This window comes from Amborella trichopoda, chromosome 13 (assembly GCF_054954075.1).
Source record: "Amborella trichopoda isolate Santa Cruz 75 chromosome 13, AtrichopodaSantaCruz75HAP2 v2.0, whole genome shotgun sequence".
Taxonomy (NCBI): domain Eukaryota; kingdom Viridiplantae; phylum Streptophyta; class Magnoliopsida; order Amborellales; family Amborellaceae; genus Amborella; species Amborella trichopoda.
In genome coordinates this window covers 10,465,242-10,471,342 of record NC_142348.1, presented here as the reverse complement: position 1 = coordinate 10,471,342, position 6,101 = coordinate 10,465,242, and the positions used below count along the sequence as shown (strand labels likewise).

At 31.7% G+C, this 6,101-nt stretch overlaps 1 long non-coding RNA gene across 1 annotated transcript; it reads left to right on the top strand.

Moving 5' to 3' along the window:
- Positions 1-1,211: 1,211 nt before the first annotated feature.
- On the top strand, positions 1,212-2,244 carry LOC148779025 (uncharacterized). The gene is made up of 2 exons (XR_016046880.1): positions 1,212-1,949; positions 2,144-2,244. It is a non-coding gene; the product is annotated as an uncharacterized LOC148779025 (long non-coding RNA).
- The last annotated feature ends 3,857 nt before the right edge of the window (positions 2,245-6,101 follow it).

The window sequence follows — 6,101 nt, the reverse complement described above, 5'->3', positions numbered from 1 at the left end:
CATCAACATATGCATTATAAACAATCTCAAAATTCAGAAACTAATATTTCACAAGGTATTTCTACACCAATGACAAATACTATTCCTTCATCATCAAACCAATTCTCCGATGAATAATTTTTTCCACTCAGAGAGAAGAGATCCTCATGTAATATTGACAATGACATTGGTAGGATCTCAAAATCAAAGTTGCTCTATACAAATTTTCCTCATTTTTTTGGAGGAAAAAATTGTAACAAAGTATAAATTTTTGTTACTTTTTTTTTAAATTATAACTACTTCTCCATATTACTGCAGCTAAAATTATCTTATTATCTAAGAAGTGACTTATATTAATCAAATTTTTTATTAATAAATCTCTTTGATCATTGAATCTTTAGTTAATTTGTTACAAGTAAAGTAATGTTAATTTGCCTCAATCATAATGATCCTTTAGAGCCAATCTTTGATTGTCAAATTATAATAATTTATTTACTACCTTTTCATTATCTTCACTCTTAATTTATCTAAAAGTGTATTGTCCATAAATAAGGTATGTACAGTGCATAAATAAAGAGGGGACTTTCTACGTGACCCCACCCATATATGTAGTTATGTGACTCCTGGTCTCATCCATAATAGATGGTTGAGATGGATTGTCACAAGTTAGCTCTTAACCGCCAAATTTTGATCAGATGGCTCATAGTTGTTTTATTTTTTATTTTTATTCTACAAATAATTTTGAAGCAAAATTTGGAGAATGTATAGATCTGATAGGGGCGCAAGTGATAAAAATAATAATAAAAAAAAATTGGTGATACAAATTATCATAAGACCCTTGAAATTTATTGGGGTATTTTGGTTATTTATTTTTACATTTTTTTTTTTGTATTTTTGTTTTTTTTTTTCATGTTCGCCTTGAATTTGTGATGGGATGCCCAAAATTTCATCAAAAAATGTATTGTACAAAAAAATAACAATAAAACGGTGTTTGGCATGATATTCTGGTATGAACAAGCATAGCCATTTGATTTCAGATCGAATAATGGCTAAGAAGTCGGGTTACATGTAACTTATTCGGTCACATAAAAAAGTTATTTTTTAATTTGAAAATTTAATTTTTTTTTGCATATTTATGATCATCTCGGCCTAGATTGTGAATCTAAAAAAAGAAAAAGAAAAACAGAAAAAAAAAATCATCTAAAAAAAATGAATTTCCGTATACGTACATATGAGTCAGCCAATTCATGGAAAGCCTCTGGTCATGTATACCTCCTCAATCTCCCGCCCTTGTACATATCTAATACTCTTTCTTCCACCAATTCTCTCTTCCTTCCTATTTTGAATCCTCCTCTTCTCTCTCCTTAAAAACCCTCTCTCTCTCTAAAACGCTTAAAAACACACACTCTCTCTCTCTCTCTCCTGTTTTCCTAGGCCTTTGCAGTTCTTTTCTTTTTCTTTTTGTTTTCTTCTTTCATTATACCTCTCCTCTTTTCAAAACTCTCTCTATGCAGTTCCTAGAGAAGGAACAACTCTCAGAGGTCAGTAAATCAAAGGTACCCTCTACAAGATTTAAAGTGGGGAAATAAGATGCGTTTTGTATGTATTAATGCAGATTCCCCAACTCTCCTTGAACTCTCTAATAGACTCCAAAAGATCCTGAACTGCTCCCTTTTCCTGAAGAGATTCTTAAAACTAAATTACTAGAATTGAAAGAACGGGATTCTTCTTGTGCTTTACTAGAATTGAAAGAACGGGATTCTTCTTATGCTAGATTTGAGTCGACTCGAAGACTAAGGAGCTCTGTGAAACCGGCTAATCAGACTGAAAAGGAGGAGAGCAATGGTAGGTGGCCAAAGTTCGAGATTCAGTTGTCGAGAAACGAGATCGGAGATGATTTCTTGGCTATGGGGGCTAAGCTATACTCGAGGTCGAAGAAGAGAGCAAAAGTAGTACAGAAACATGTAGAGGTTAGATTCTTGCCTCTATTCTTTGTTTCAATCTTAAGTTTTTGGCCTTAGTAGTCTTATTTTAAATCTCTCTCTAGTTTGTTTCTAAATTTTTGTTGTGGTTTCCTTTTTCGAGATCCTCTCTCACCCTCTAAATATCTCTGTTTTTTCATAATTTTGTTGACAGTCTGTTCATGATATTTTTTTCTGTGCAGAAACTCTATCCTGGTGGATGGTTGCCTTATGTAGATCCAGATGCCTATGTAGTTCACGATCATGAATAAGTAATGCAATCCTTGCAAAATTTATTTTGTTACCCTTTATGTTCTTTTGCATTGGATTCCTTAGATCCTCATAAAATCCTCGGTTCCAGCCTTTGTTAATAAGCGTATTCATTCCATAAGAATTTTATTTAGGAAGCTTGGAGTTATCAGAAATTCATGGATGCCGCGAGTTCCAATTTTTTTGACCCGTTTTGGGGATCGTGGATTCTAAAAATAGGTGAAAAGCGTTCATGTCCTCCATGGAAGAAACTTCCCATAAACAAACCCACCCTTGTGTGGATATAAGAAGGTCGAAGTTTCCTATTATATAAGGTTGAAGTAAGGTGCATTTCAAAAATCCTACCCTAGTACCCTCCAGCTGATCGTCTCGAATGGACATGAAGACAAAAAAGAGTTCCAAGTCCGAAAAATAGTACATGTTGAAACAAGTTATAAGGACCGTCGATTTTTAAGTATTTCTTGATCAGTTCGATCTTAATTATTTTATAATTTTAAATTTTATAAGTGAGGATAAAAAGAGATTTTGAAACCATTATAAAGTTTTTGACGCAGAAATAATATTTTTAAGTTAATTTTATAGGTGTGCCTTACTTCTTTGATATAAGGAGGCAACCTTATACAAACCTTGTCCTTCCCGCATTGCAACCTTCCTATTTCAAAATAACATATCGTCAGATTGTGCCTATTATTGTTCAAAATCTAGGGGTGGCAATGAACCTGGACCCGGAGGGTAGACCCAATCCGAGTTTAGGTATTGGTCCAAAAATTGGACTCGGCAGGTCGGGTCCATGTCCAAATATTCGACTTGAGCACTATTTGGGTCTGGGTCTGGGTTTAGGTACATGTTCAGTAATATTTATTGGGTCTCAATATATGAGATATATTTAAATATAGTAAACACATAGATGTTTTAATTTTTTAATCGGATTCAGTTGGGTTTGGATCCAAGTCCCACACTATATTTTTTTGTCCGGGTCCAAAATTCGGCAAGTTTCATTATATTCAGGACACATCTTAGATGACTTACTTTTATACTTTAGATGTAAATTTTTGGACCTACAGCTACATATGAACCCAACCGCTCAGATTCAATCTAGCTCATAATAGAGCTCAACGACTCAGATTCAATTTAGCCCGTGATAGAGTTAACAACTCCCTAAAATTATAGATTCAAGTTAGAATTACTTAATGGAGCCCAAAGCCTACAGAGAAAGGCATATTTGACTTTTAATTTAAAAATAAAAAACCGAATTGCATTGCACTGCATTATTAAAAGAGAAAGTTTCTATGTTCCCCTATAACATAGAAGTTCTATCCTCCCCTTACCATCCAGCCGTCCATTTTTATCAAGAGAGACACTCACCGTTTGATCTTAGCTCCGATGTCTCAAAGTATTTTATTTTTAGTTTTTTTAATACTATTTTTCTGAATATGAAATTTGGTATGTGGTATTTTCGTATGGGGACGCATCGATAAAAAATATTTACAATAAATTTTTAATAAACAATAATGATAAAAATACTCCTCGAAACTTTCAAGGGTATTTTGGTCATTTTATTTTATTGAAAATATTTTTTTTTATATTTTTCGTTAATGCGAGTTTAATAGAGGAATGGACGTCTAAAATTTGGTGTCAAAACAGTTTATACAAAAAAAATTAAAAATAAAATAGTGTAAAGACGTGACATTGTGATTGGGGCAATCTTAGCCCTCCATTAAAAAATGTAAAAAATGGACGGTTGGATAAGGGAGAGGATAGAACTTCTATGTGATAGGGGAATATTTACTGGAAAGATATCCAGTGAGGTTTCCATAGGCGCTTTTCCCTTTTGCTCAGGAGTGGAAGTATTATTTTTATTCATATTTGTATAAAACAAAGTTAGTGGAAAAGATAAAGCTGGTGGATCAAAATGATCAGTGTTGCCCTCCCTATAAAAATTCACGAGTAAGAAAATCAGGAAGATGGTTAGTAGTACCTTTTAAGTGTTCGATAGAAAATCAAAGGATGATAATATCGCCTGCCATCGAGCAAAGATTTGCTTAGAGACAAGGTTTTGCACATCCTTAGGAAGTGGATTCAGTACGTCCACTAGCTGACCGCTACAATAAACGCCAATGGCCCGGATTGAATCTAAGCCGATCTGACGGTCACGATCTCTTTTCGTGTTTGAATTTTAATTTTTTTTTCTATAAATCTAAATCACTTGAAATTTTAAATGTATGTTCTTCTCATCAAGATGCACCTAATAAAATATAAAAAAAATAATCCGCAGGAAATAAATGAATTAAAATACCCTCGAAATTCACCATTGTTTTATGTACACACGTTCCAATTTCAGATCAGTCTGATTTGTAGAAATAAATTAAAATTCAAATACTACCAGACATCTATGATTGTCAGATCAGCCCATATTCAATCTAGGCTATTGGCTTTTACTGTAGCAGTACGCCCTTGGGCTGACATGATATTTTCTCATATATATATATATATATATATATATATATATATATATGGAAAATTCTTCCCAACACCTATTGACGAAAATGAATAGTGATTTTGCATACCCTCATCACCATCTAAATTTCATCGCGCGATCACTATTGTCTGGTAGTGTTTTATTTTTCATATTTTTTCTACGAATCAGAATGACCTTAAATTTTAAAGGTATGTACATCTTACTGAGGTGCATCTAATAAAATATAAAACAAATTATCCGTAAAAACCAAAATTGATCAAAATACCCCCAAAGCTTTTCAAGGGTATTTTGATCAATGTTTTTCATGTAAAATATTTTGTTTATATGTTTTGAAGATTCCCCTATTTTTTATGAATACACGATCCAAATTTCAGGTCATTCCGATTTGTAAAATAAAAAATAAAAAATAAAATACTACTAGATAATCGTGACCACGCGATGAACTTTGGATGGTGATGGAGGTAGGCAAAATCACTGTTCATTTTTCCCTATAGACGTTGTGTAGTGTTTTCCTATATATATATATATATATATATATATATATATATATATATATATATATATATATATATATATATATATATAACATTATTTATATATGGGTGCAGTTTCTATAAAGTTAAATAATCTAATTAAGGCGCACCTTAAAATTTTATTATAACACGTAATTTTGTTCTAAAAAGTACTTAGTATTATCTTGAAATCTAATTTCATACCTAATTAGAAAATTTTAAATTCCAAAAATAGTTAAAATCAAGTAGTTCTATGAATATATGAAAATCTTGAAAATGGATGGTCTAGATAATGTGTTGCAAGATGCACTATTTTCAAGACTCAAAAACTTTTTTTTTCATATTCATACATCTCGATGTCAAGATGATCGATTAGATGGTTTTTTCAACATTAAAACCAATGGTTTAAAACGTGGATCGGTGACCCGAATTGGGCACCTCAAAAACCGATCCGAATCGGCGATCCTGATCGGGAATCAGCTGAATCGGTCGGATTAAAGCTTCAAAAAAATCCGAAAAAATTATTAAAATTCATTATAAATGTTGATTTTTAGGAATCCAATAAAAAATGAGGGTACGACATTATTAACTTTCATTTTTTTTATCAATTTGTGAATATTGAGATGCTCTTTCCTTGTATAAACTTATTTAACTATTAAATTTGCATCACATAAAAGAAAAATCATAGAATTATCATGGATAAAATATATAATTATATATGGACTATTATAAAGAGCAGACTAATCAATGAAAGAATGGCCATTAAAATCTCGTTTTGGCGAAAAATCTTAATCCGCTAAAAAAACCCAAACTATTACAGCCTAACTAATTATAATACAAAATTATTACAACCTCACTAATTATAATATTATATACTGAAATTATAATTATTAGTTTATA